We start from the raw sequence: 13,764 nt of genomic DNA, 5'->3' as shown, positions 1-13,764 counted from the left end.
TCGAGTGAATCTGCCACATAGTTAAACATCAAAGGCATTACTTTGAGGACTAAGGTGGATCTGACCCAACTCATGGTATTTTTAGCTGCCTCATATGCATGTGAAGTTGGACATTGAATAAAGAAGACTGTAGAAGAATCAATGCATTTGAATTATGCCTGTGCTATCCAAGAATATTCAAATTAGTATGGAATACCAAAAGAACACAAATCTGTGTGAAAAAAGCACAGCCAGAATGCCCTTTAGAAGCAAAGAGCACGAGCCTTGGCCTCACGTACTCTGGATATGTTACCAGGAGAGACCTGTCCCTGGACAAGGACGTCATGATTGGTCAAGTAGAGGGGCAGCGAGAAAGTAAAAGATCCTCTACAGCAGTGGTTGGTCAACCTTCCTCATGCTGCGACCCTTAATACAGTTCCTCATGTGTTAGTGACCCCCCAACCATAAAATTATTTTCACTGCTACTTCATAACTGTAATTTTGCTACTGCTATGAATTGGGTGACCCCTGTGAAAAGGTCGTTCGCCCCCCAAAGGGGTTGTGACCCACAGGTTGAGAAACGCTGCTCTACGACATGGATTGACAGTGGCTGAAACAAAGGGCTCAAACATTAGAACAATTGTGAGAATGGTGTAGCGTGGGTGATGTTTTGTTCTGTTGCACATAGGGTCACTATGAGTCAGCACCAACTTGACAACACCTAACAATAACAATAACAACAACATATCTCAAGCAAAGTGGCCTGCTGGTGAAATGAGAATCATCGGGCTGCAACGTGGAAGGTAGTGTTTCACACCCATTAGCCACTCTGTAGGAGAAGCACGAGGCTGCCTCCCCTCATAAAGATGACAGTCTTGGAAAACTTACAGAGCAATTCAGCTCTGCCTTGTAGGGGTGCTCGGGGTTGGAATCAGATTGATGGCAGTGAGTTTTTGTGTGTGGTCTCTATGCAGTAAGATTCTCAGTAGTTCATCTACCAAAGAACGAACAGACCTGACTCGGAAGAAGTACAGCCACAGAGTGCCTTGGAGGTGAAGTTGGTGAGACTTCATCTTGTGCACATTGGACACGTTGTCAGGAGAGACCAGTCTCTGCACCTGTTAGGAGAGACCCGTCTTTACCTCAGAGAGTGCCTGGCGGTATTGAACTGCTGACCTTGCAGATTGTAGCACATATATATACCTTGATCGAGGATATTTGCACATGGATATTTGCCTTTGCTGCAAATACGTTCATGAGTGTGGTGGAGCCTATAGGGGATAAGGTTCTGAAAACTTTTTAGGTAAGTAGAATGATGAAAATCTGATGTATGGAAACATTAGTCCAATGGACTAATAGACCACACAAAGATCTGTCTCCACAACCATCAGATCTGGAGAACTAGATGGGACGTGGCTACCATGACCAACTTCTTTGAAAGAGATCCCATTAGAAATTCTTGTTGTTGTTGCCGTTGTTGTAGGTGCCATCAAATCAGCCCGATCCATAGTGACCCTATGCATAAAGGAACGACGCACTGTGCGGTCTTGCTCCATCCTCACAGTTGTTCCTATGCCTGAGCCCATTCATGCAGCCACTGTGCTAGTCTAACTCACCGAAGGCCTTCCTCTTTTTCTCCACCCCTCCGCTTTACCAAACATGATGTCCTTCTCTAGGGACTGGTCTCTTCTGAACATATGTCCAAATTATGTAAGATGAAGTCTTGCCATCCTTGATTCCTAGGAGCACTCTGGCCTGACTTCTTCCAATATGGATCAGTTTGTTCTTTTAACAGTCCATGGTATTTTTATTATTCTTATCCAGCACCCCAATTCAATGCATTGATTCTTCTAAGGTCTTCCTTATTCAATGTCCAACTTTCACACACATATGATGCAATGGAGACTACCATGGTGTGGGTTAGGCACACCTTAGTCCTCAAAGGAACATCCTTGCTGTTCAATACTCTAAAGAGGTCTTGTGCAGCAGATTTGCCTAATGCAGTATGCCTTATGATCTCTTGATTGCTGCTTCCATGAGAATTGATTATGGATGCAAGTAAGACAAAATCCTTGAAAACTTTACCCTTTTCTTCATTTATCATGTTGTTACCTATTGGTCCACTTGTGAGGATTTTGGCCTTCAGTACCTTGAAGTGCATTCCATATGGAAGACTACAATCCTTGATCTTCATCAAGTGCTCAGTTCCTTCTCACTTTCGGCAAGCAAGGTTGTGCCATGTGCATACCTCAGGTTCTTAATAAGCCTTCCTCCAATCCCAATGCCGCACTCGTCTTCATATAATTCAGGTTCTCTCAGGATTTGCTCAGTGTAAGGATTAAACAAGTATGGTGAGAGGATACAATCCTGACACACACCTTTCCTGGTTTTAAACCGGGCAGTATTCCCTTGTTCTGTTTCCACAACTTCCTCTTTATCCATCTACAAGTTGAGAATGAGCACAATGTAGTGGTCTGGAATTCCCATTCTTCTCAAGGTTATCCACAGTTTATCGTGGTCCACACAGCCGAATGCCTTTGCATATTTAGTGAAGCACAAGTAAACATCTTTCTGAAGTTCTTTACTTTGAGCCAAGAGCCATCTGACATCATCAACGATATCCCTTGTTCCATGTCCTCTCTTGAATCTTGCCTGAAATTATGGCAGCTCTCTTAGAAAGTCAGAATGGGAGAAACATGTGAAGCAAAAACTCAAAGTCATAAATGAAACTCGGGTTGTGGGTTGGATAGAGACTGGTGGAACCCTTGCGGCTATGTCTCTTAGTCACTCTTTGGATCTGGAACTGAACTCTCCTTGTGGCTCAATTTTCAGTCAAGCAAAATAGGTTTATAATAGGAACAATAACACTATTGAATTATCAATCATTTAAAATCATTTTATGGAGGCCATGGTTCAGAAGGGTTAGGAGAGGAGGCTGCAGCAGGAAAGACAGGGAGAAGGGGGAGAAGTGGTGCTATTGGAGGGAGTGCAATGAATGAGGTAAAGCAAAACGTGTTCCACTTGTTGCGCGTGAAACTGATGATCTCTGTAAATCTCCACCCCATTCATAAATAAAGGGGTTTTTTAAGAGAAAAAGATAGTAGAAAACAATCAAAACACAGACAGGCAAACAGAAAACTGATCTGCTCTGTAAAACTCTACCCAATTTACAATAATAGAAAAGAAAACCTGTTAGAAAAAATGGGTTAAAAATATATGGGTTAAAATAATGTGGAAGCAATTGGAAAAAAATTACATGGATAGCAATGAGTACAAGGAAGAAAAAATGTTATAGAATTGAACATGGCGATAGTTGTACAACTCTTACTGATATGATCAAATGGTTGAATTGTATGACATGTGGATGAAGTGCTAATAAAACTACTTTTTAAAACTCAAAAGAAATAAACATAGATAAAACAAACAAACAAAAAATAATGTGGAAGAATGGCAGAGATAAATATGGAGAAATAGTCAAGATGTATAACAGCCCTAAATGCTGTTCGGAGCCTTTTGCTTTTTAACCTAGAAGAGAAGTAGGACGTGATTTTGAGCAGGGCTAAGACATGATCAGAATTGAGGTATTTAAAGATCCTCCTCTTATTTGTAGAGGTTGCAAATGGAGGGTGGGTTACAAACCGAGAGATTTAAAAAATTAAATAATGGACTTCTGTAGTGGCTATGAGATGGAAAGAAACAATATTTGAAAAATATTTAAAGTATGAAAAGAATATTTGATGACTAATTGTATGTTGTAGTGTATGAGGGAGATAAAACCTTCTAGAATGTTTTTTCAAGTTTCAGACTTGGCCAGTGATGTAAAGATTAGTTCATTTTACTGAGATTATGGATTAAAATAAGAGAAATAGTTTAAGGAGGAAGGTAATGGTATCAGTTCTCTATTTTTGTGTAAACAAATATTCAAAAAACCCTAGTAGCTTCATCAAACCATTGGGTTAGCTCATGAGTATGAGGGTTGATTATTCTGAGCTGGGTTGACTGATCTCTGCTGAATTTGTTCTTGTATCTATGGCTGCATGGCAGCTGGCTGGTTTAGGATGGCCTCATGCACACATCTGTGGGCAGGCTGCTGGTGGGTTGACTTGGGTCCACTCCAGATACTTTCACATTGGGGTAGTGTGCTCAGAGTAACAAGTAAGGGCAAACTCCAATATTTCAGCACTTTTTCAAGGAAGTGTTTGCATGTAAAAGGTAGACAAATTGATGGGGGAAGCGGAAAGTTGTATTGCAATGGGGTGTGCATATAAGGATGGGAAATCCTGGGTGCTTTAGGGTTTAATCACAATAATGAACTTGATTTCATATACTTGTGAGCCATACATGTCAATCTTAACCTTGTTGGATATATTGGCTTGGAGCTCAGGAGAGCTGTCTACATGGAAAATATAGGTTTTAAAAATACATATTTACATGTGTGATAGTTACATAATCTGTTGTCAATTTTCTGGATTAAGAGTGAAGGAGTTAAAAAAAAAAGAGCAAAGGAGTAGAATTTAGCTTGTCAATCAGGTCGCAGCTTGATGACTTCATTTGGAGGCTCTAAGGAGATAAATAGCTCACTGCAGGTGGGACACACACACTCCCTGCCAGACATTCCTATTGACAAGCCAGATGGAGCTACACTAATGTAGCCAGAGCCATTGAGCTGGAGGAGCCACATGGAGAGCCCTGCCAGCACTGAGATGCTTATACTGCCACTGGATCCACAAGACTTTCCACCCACTGGCCTGTGATCTTCCTGCATTCGGTATCATTGCATGTGTTTCATGAATCTGAAGAGGACTTTATAGATTGGTATTAGACATATGGGCTAATATCGGACTTATGGACTTGATCTAGACTGGGCTGTGATGTTTTCTCAATATTCAATTGATCTTGTATATAAAGCTCTTTGTTATACACATATGAGTGTCTGTGAATTTGTTTCTCTAATCTACCCAGACTAACACACTTGTTTTAAAATTTAAGTTTTAAATCATGAGATAGGAGGGATGCATTGAGTTCGAAAACTGTGGTAGGAGGGGTGAATTTGGCCAACTCAAGAAAAAATAGCACTAAGGTTGGAAAACTAGGTCTGAGGTGGTTATAAGTTCAGTTGGTGGAGAGATAAACTTGTCAGTTTTACTGGGGAAAAAAATATGGTCTCTACATTTCTGTGAGATTTTCACCACTCTCAAGGCTGGTTTTGAGGAAAATAGAAGAGAAACAATATTTATTAAGGCTCTTGACCTCGCTGTGCCCTCATGAGAAGGCCCCTGTGGAGGTCTTCGGACTCACAGTGACCTTCTAGGCCAGGCTGGAATGGCCCCTGTGGGTTTCCCAGACTATAAATCTGCTGGAGTAGACAGTCCCATCGTTCTCTCTCAGAGTGGTTGGTGGTTTTGAACTGCTGACCTTGTCATTAGCAACCCAGTGCATAGACACTACACTGTCAGGGCTCCACTTGCTGGCAGTACATTTGTTTTTTTGAGTGAGGTTTTCCGATAGTTATATCAGAAGGGGAAAGAATGACCATGTGATAGTATAAAAAGTACATTTTGACCGGTTTTATCAAATGTTTTCCATTTAAAATGATTATAGAAGTTAGAATCTTTATTTACATTATGCATCACATGTGCTATACACATCGCAAACATATTTATGTTTTCTTGGCGTTCCCTCATATATACGTGAACTCTTGTCATAACATAGCATCTAGGAGCACATTGTGGTGAGAAACAAAGGCTGTTTGTAGAACTGGAGCTATCTCACTCAAAATACTCTGCAGTGAATTATTTAGTAGCTCTTTTTAAAAAAAACCAGATATATTTCTTTTATTAATTTTTTTATATTGAAAGGTAGTTTATTATTTTGTAAACATAACGCTTAAACAAGAACAATATAAGAGCTACACAAAGCTAGATTAAACTCTAAGAAATGGTTTTAACATACTAATGAAAGTAATAAATAATCCATGACATAGGATAATAAAATATTATTGAAAATATTTCCATATTGCATCTTGATTGGCATACTTGCAGTTGCCTTTGCTTTTATCTGAGCACTGTTGGCCTTGTGATTTATTCTTAACCATCTTTTCACTGTAAGAATAGGGTGCCATTCCTTTAGAGCTATGCCAATCAGACAAGAGTTTATACCTTATATGTTAGAAAGAGGCAATGTCCCTCTATGAACATACTATGTTCATCTTGGAAAAACCTCTTTCTTGTGCTGCTGAACTTATAGAAATTGTTCTGATAATATTTTTAGCTCTTTGAACACTGTCAGGAATTTCATAATACACTCATAATATCTTGTGTGAATTAAAAGATCATTTAATTGGGGGCTCTTAGAACTCTTAGAACAATCCATGCATCAATTGTATCAAGCATATTTGTACATATGTTGCCATCATTATTTTCTAAACATTTAACTTTCTATTTGAGCCTTTGATATAGTAGCTGTTTTTAAGTAAACTGTTTCCCCACAAAGAGCCCTGCCAGTGAAATGACTAAGTGCTTAGCCAATAACTGAAGTGGGTGGTTCAAACCTATCAGCCACTCCATAGGAGAAAGATGAGGCAGACTGCCTCCATAGATAAATTTACAGCTTTGGAAACTTTATGGGACAGTTCTACCCTGTCCCACAGGATTGCTGTGCTTTGGATTTGACATAGTGAGCAGCAATGCCATCCCTCCACTCCCCATTCTCTCTTATCTTGCAAGAAGCCATTGTTGTTGTCTGTTGTGGTCAAGTCGGTTCAGACTCATAGGGATCCTAGAATGAACCACTGCCCTATCCTGTACCATCCTCACCGTTGATCTTGTGTTTGAGCAAGCAGACATTAGGCACTTTATAAAAGCTAAATTGGTATGAGTATGTGTGAAATAAGATCGTGCTTCTAAGGTTTATGTTAGGTGGGTTTTACTTGTTTAACTTTCTTGTCGCGATAAACCAATTAATCAGTTATATTTTGCTTATGAAAATCTGCATACAGGACCAGTGGTGCGAGTGGCGAAACAGGGAGGGTAAAGGGAGAATGGGTAGGAAAGAGGGAACTGATTATAAGGAACTATATGTGATCTCTTCCCTGGGGGACAGACAATCCAAAAGTGGGTGAAGGGAGACGTCGGACAGGGCAAGATATGACAAAATACCGATTTATAAACTATCGAGGGCTCATGAGGGAAGGGGGAGCGGGGAGGGAGGGTAAAAATGAGGACCTAATGTCGGGGGTTTAAATGGAGAGAAAATGTTTTGAGAAACGATGTACAAATGCGCTTTACACAATTGATGTGTGTATGGACTGGGATAACAGTTGTATGAGCCCCTAATAAAAGGTTTAAAAAAAAAAAAGAAAATCTGCATATCACCTTGTTGTTGTTAGGTGCCTTCGAGTAGGTTCCAATTTATAGTCGCCCTTACACAGACCCGAACACTGCTGGGCCCTGCACCTTCCTCACAATTGTCCTTATGCTGAGCCCACTGGTGCAGCCACTGTGTGAATCAAGGGGTTTCCTCTTTCACTGTCCTCCACTTTACTAAGCATGATGTCCTTCTCAGAGACAGATCTCTCCTGATAACAGATCCTAAGTATGTGAGATGGAATCTAGCCCTCCTTACCTCTCAGGTGCCTTCTGGCTGGACTTCCTCCAAGGCAGACCTCTTTGTTTGTTTGTTTGTTTGTTTGTTTTGGCAGTCCATGGTACTGTCAATATTCTTTGCCAACACCATACTTCAAATGCATTGATTTTTTAAAATCTTCTTTATTCAATGTCCAACTTCCATACGCATACGAGGCCAATGAAAATCCTATAGTTTAGGCAAGCACATTCGTTCTCAAAGTAACATCCTTGATTTTCAGTACTTTAAAGATGTCTTGTGCAGCCGATTTACCCAACGCAGTGAGTCATTTGATCTCTGGACTGCTTCTTTCATGAGCATTGATGATGGACGAAATCACAAGCAAGACGAAATCTTTGACAACATCAACCTTTTTTTATGTTTATCATGATGTGACCTACTGGTCCAGTTGTGAGGATTCTGTTCTTCTTTCCATTGAGTTGTAATCCTCACCGAAGGCTGCAATCCTTGATCTCCATCAGCAAGTGCTCCAAGTCCTTCTGGTTTTCCGAGAGCAAGGCTGGGTCATCTGCACATCGCACATTATTATGCGAATTAAAAGCCTTCTTTTGATTCTGATTTTTTTCATATAATCCAGCTTCTCTGATTATTTCCTCAGCATACAGATTGAATAAATATGGTGTAAAGGTCCAACCCTGCCACACACCTTTCCGGATTTTAAACCAGGCAGCATTTCCTTGTTCTGTTCACCCAACTGCTCCTGGTCCATGGATGGATGGGTTCTGCATAAGCACAATGGAGTGTTCTGTAATTGCCATATTCTTATGACTGTTCATAGTTTCTTATGATCCACACAGTCAAATGCCTTAGTATAGTCAGTAAACAGAAGTAAACAGCTCTGCTTCCAGCCAAGAGTCATCGGACAGCACTGCTATTTCTTATTCCATGTCTACTTCTGACTCCGACCAGAACCTCTGGCAGCTCCCTGTCAATGTACTGCTGCAACATTTGTTGGTGATCTTTAGCAACGTTTAGTTCTATATGATATTGTTCTATAATTTGAGCATTGCTTTGTGTCACCTTTCTTTGGAATGGGCACAAATATGGATCTCTTCCAGTCAGTTGTCCAAATATCTGTCTTCCAGCTTTCTTGGCACAAATGAATAAGTGCTTCCGGTGCTTCATCAGCTTGCTGAAACATTTCATTTGGTATTACATTCGTCTGGAGTATTGTGTTTGGCTAATGTTTTCAGTGAAGCTTGGGCTTCTTTCTTTAGTACCATTGAGTCTTGCTCTATGCTACTGCTGCACATGGTTGAATGGCTACAAGTTCTTTTTGGCACAGCGACTTTGTATTCTTTCCATCTTTCTTGGATGCTTCTTGCATCATTCAATATTTTGCCCATAGACTCTTGTCAGTGTTACAAGACGTGACTTGAATTTTTATCTTGAGTTCTTTCAGTTTAAGAGATGCTGAGCATGTTCTTCCTTTATAGTTTTCTAACTAGGTTTCTGCACATTTCATTAGAGTACTTTACCTTATCTTCGCTAGCTGTCCTTTGAAAATTTCTATTCATTTTTTTGACTTCATCATTTCTCCCATGCGCCTTAGCTACTCTAGGATTAAGAGCAAGTTTCAGAGTCTCTTCTGACATCCGTTTTGATCTTTAATTCCTGTCTTTTTGATGACCTTTGCTTTCTGTATGTATGATGTTCTTGATGTCCTCCCACAGCTTATCAGGTGCCCTGTCATTAGGGTTGCAGAAAATCTGTTCCTGAAATTTTCTTGAAATTCGGGTGGGATAGACTCAAGGTTGTATTTTGCCTCTCATGAACCTGTTTCAATTTTCTTCAACTTCAACCTGAACTTATACATGAGCAATTTTTGTCTGCTTCACAGTGAGTCCCTGGCCTGGTTATAGCTTCTGATAATGAGCTTCTCCATTGTCTCCTCTCACAGATGTAGTCCGTTTGATTTCTGTGTATTCCATCTGGAAAAATCCACGTGTATAGTTGTTGGAAAAAGATATTTGCTCTGGAAAAGCCATTGACCTTACAAAATTCTAGCATGTGATCTCTAGCATTGTTTCTATCACCATGACCACACTTTCCAACTACTGTTCCTTCCACTTGTTTCCAACTTTTGCATCCCAATGGACAATAATTATCAGTGTAACTTGATTGCATGTTTGATCAATTTCAGACAGCAGATGTTTGTAGAATTCTTCAATTTCTGCATCACTAACCTTAGTGGTTGGTGCATATATTTGAATAATAGTTGCATTGATTTGATTTTCTTGTATGCGGATAGACATTATTTGATCACAGACAACATTGTAGTTCAAGATAGATCTTATTTTCAACAGTTCTATTAGCAAGTAATCTAATAGTTTAATCATTCAGTTGTATCAAGGAGACTTGTACAATCACCCCTACATCAATTTTTTTAAGAACATTCTTCTTCCCATGGTTAAATTGCCGCCAAGATGTGTTATGCAATCACAATCTATTCTAGTGCTCAATACCCCTTTCTGTCTTCACCATTTACTCCTGAAATCCCTCTACCCTCCCCATCATCTACTCCCACCCCTGCATTCCCTATAAACCCTTGTATCAGTTATTTTCATTATACATTCACTCCTTGTGGTAGCTACATAATCTGGTGTCAATTTGGGACTTGAGAGGAGTAAGAGTGAAGGGGTGGAGTCTACTCTGTCAGTCAGGTCATAGCCAATAAGGCTTCTTTGTGGGCATGGCCTTCTCCTGAGGATTCTGGGAACACCTGTATTTCTTCCTTGGAGGCTGGAGACACACTCTCTCCCTGATCATTCCCTGTGAGACATCCCTGAGGAGAAGCCACATGGACTTACCCTGATGTAGCCAGAGCCCTGGATCTGGAGATGCCACATGGCAACACCTGCCAGTGCTGAAATGCTTACAATGCCACTGGATCCACAAGACTTCCCACTCACTGGCCTGTGATCTTCCTGCATTTGGCATCATTGCATGTGTTTTGTGAGTCTGAGAGGACTTTATAGATTGGTATCAGACATATGGGCTAATAATTTGATTTATGGACTTGATCTGAACTGGGCTGGGATGCTTTCTCAATATTTAATTGCTCTTGTATATAAAGCTCTTTCCTATATACATATCAGTGTTCATGAGTTTGTTTCTCTACTCTACCCAGATTAACACACTCCTCTTGTGCTTTACAGCTGCAAGACCCAACAGAAAACAATAAAAACAAAATCATGAGGTGCTATGGATAAAAGCACATTTAGTATACAGACAAATCCACAAACAATGCGTACAAAAGGACAGGCCCCCAACAACATTCAAAAAGCCAGGGACGGCATTTCTATCATGGAACCAGTAAGAGGTACTTGCACCCAGAACATGTTCAGGTCCTATCTATAGGGTGGTGATCTGGCCATGTATCAAGGTTGATCCAGCATAATCAAGATCACAATGGTCTCTGCCTGTTAGTAAGGCATTTCAAGACTCTTGACTGTGTCTAGAGTGGATCTGCCAGTGGCTCGGCCTGACTAGACACTCTGCAGATGGATTTGAGATTCCCAATGTCCCCAATAGCCCCCATAACTGGGTGTTCATAAATTTTTGCTCTGATGTTTTTCTCCTCACTGTATCAAACTCATAATTGCCGTCTCTCGATCACACAACTAGTGTGCTTCTTCCATGTGGACTTAGTTGACTCCTCACTTAGATGACTGCTAGTTTGAATACAAGCCTTTAAGACCCCAGACATCATTCCTATTGATAGCCAGGCACTATCTGGTTTCTTCACCACACTTTGCTGTAGCACCCTTATCTTCAGTGATCATTTCATGAAGATGAGTATGTAGCAGGGCCGTGATGTAAGAACTCATTGATTTTAAGTTACAGCTAGGATTTGTGTGAGCCCCAAACCCACTCCTTGATCTATGCCTTTTATTATTATTTTTTAATTTGCTGAAATTTGGGAGTCAATACATGTCTTAAAATTCTATAATTAAGTCATGTCAAACATAATTGTGCATTTTCTTCCATAATCATACATATTTTCCAAAACATACTTTTCCTTCCTGGGCTTCTTGACATCATCTCCCTCTTATCTTCCTCACCCGTCTTTATCCCCGTTCCCCCAAACCCCTGTCAGAGTTTCTTTCCCTGTAGGCTCAACACCCCTGAGTTTTATTTACCGAACAATAAGGCCACATATAATACAGCTTCAAGAGGATGAGCCCCAATGGTGATGCATCTCTGAGATACACCCTTATATAAATGAGCATGAGCAGAATATAACAGAATGGCCATCACAGGATTGCTGGGATAATAATGTTTCTTAATACAGCCTATAGGACGTTGATGTACCAAGACCTTGTTTGTTCACTAACCAACAGTCCCCAGCTGTCTTCTTCTACCCCAGACTCTGTGCGTTCCAGCTTAAGTCCTTAGGTTACAGGAGTGTCTGTGGTCGAATCCAGTTCACCCAGTGGAGTTCCCATTTGGGATTTCACCAATGCAGCCACTGGAGCATGACGTGTACCTGGAAGATCCAGGACTCAGTGTCCCAGTGTTCTGCAGCATCCGGCCTGGGTTCCTAGGATACTCCCAGATGCCCTAGGCCAATTCTGCCCTCCTGCTGCATGCCCCTCAAGTCCCTCCCTACTTAGTGATGCCAAGGGCATCCTCAGACTTTCCTTCCCCTACCTGGCAGTAAATGTGCTGCCCCCCCAAACAGACATGCACCTATGTTCCCCTGACTTGACCAATCCCTCCCCCCTCTCCTGTGCTGCGCCTCCCTTCAGTAAGCTTCATATCTGTGACAGGGCCACCTCCCTCTCCGGAGGACCTCAACCCACATCCACATGACTAACCCTCAGTAGGCAGCATCTCACCCCTCTCCACCAACCATTTGATCCCAGCTGTCGTGAGGTACCTTCTGGCCAAGTGGCCTATACTATAATTATCTGGAGCCGATGATGTGTGTTTCATTGGCACTGGTCCAGCTCTTTACCAGGCTGTTTGGTCTCTCGCCAGAAGACTGGGTGGCATGCGAGCTTGAGCTTGTGCCCTTTCTGCTGTTTGTTCCTACTTCAGTGGACCCATACAGTATTTGTCCTTCTGTGCATGACTAACTTCGCTCAGCGTGATGTCTTCCATGCGCTGAGGTGTTTCATGGTTTCACCATCATTTTTCAGGGATGTGTAGTATTCCATTTTGTGTATGTACCAGAGTTTATTTATCCACTCAAAATAGATCTTGAAATGTCCTTTTTAATATGAATGCAACCCTATTCCTCTTGATTGTATCATTCTCAGCATAGTATAAACCATATGATTTTCTCATTCAAAATGTCTAATACCATGCCATTTTAGCTCACAAATGACTTCCAATTTTCCTACAATCATACTTCATAGACGTCAAGTTCCGATTATTACTTGATGCTTGCAGCTGCTTCTCCTCATTTTGAGTCATGCCCCGTCAGCAAAGGAAGGTCCCAAAGGCTTTGCTTCCTTGAGCTTGATTGCATCCATGTCTTTATGGTGGACTTTGGTTTGAGGAGGCAGCTCTTCCTTAGTTGTATTTTGAGGGCCTTCCAACTTGAAGGACTCATCTTCTGGCACGATCTCGGACACTGCTCTGCTTCTGTTCATTAGGCTTTCAGTGAATAAAAATGCTTTGATATAACATTGGATAGCCATACACAGGGCTTTCAGTGGCTAATTCTTCTGAAGTGGACAGTCTTTACCTTCTTGGTTGTCTGTTCTTAGTCTGGAAGTCCTTCTGAAACCCGTTCATTTTGGATGACTCTGTTGGTATTTGAAATACCAGTGGCATAGCCTTCAGCCTCACAGCAACACACACCACAATGTGATGCACTGACAGTCAGGGATGGTGTATCCCCTTAAAACTTATAAATTATTAACCTGAAAGCTTCCATGAAGGGCGATGGATAGAAGGTTGATGTGCACATTTAGTTTTCAAGTGAAGTCAACTAACTTTCTTAACAAAGATGTTGATTTAGTGACTGAGCAGTTTAAAGATCTGTGATCTTGTGGTTTTAAAAGCAAATAGAGCAATTTCAACATAAAGCCAGCAGTGCTGGAGGGTGGCAATGTTTGTTTTTACAAATACTTGGTAATTGTTTGGAGACTTAGTGTTTTCAAGAATATAATAAAGAAACAATAAATAATC

General features: G+C 41.0%; 1 protein-coding gene across 1 annotated transcript in view; it reads left to right on the top strand.

Moving 5' to 3' along the window:
• Positions 1-13,764, top strand: part of ITPR2 (inositol 1,4,5-trisphosphate receptor type 2) — a 296,427-nt gene that overhangs the window by 77,637 nt on the left and 205,026 nt on the right. The gene's annotated exons all lie outside the window — the stretch shown is intronic.

The sequence above is a fragment of the Echinops telfairi genome, unplaced genomic scaffold (assembly GCF_000313985.2).
Source record: "Echinops telfairi isolate 266 unplaced genomic scaffold, ASM31398v2 ScPeMD7_21;HRSCAF=78, whole genome shotgun sequence".
Lineage (NCBI taxonomy): Eukaryota > Metazoa > Chordata > Mammalia > Afrosoricida > Tenrecidae > Echinops > Echinops telfairi.
The sequence above is the reverse complement of the archived record's forward strand: the minus strand, read 5'-3'. Positions and strand labels throughout refer to the sequence as shown.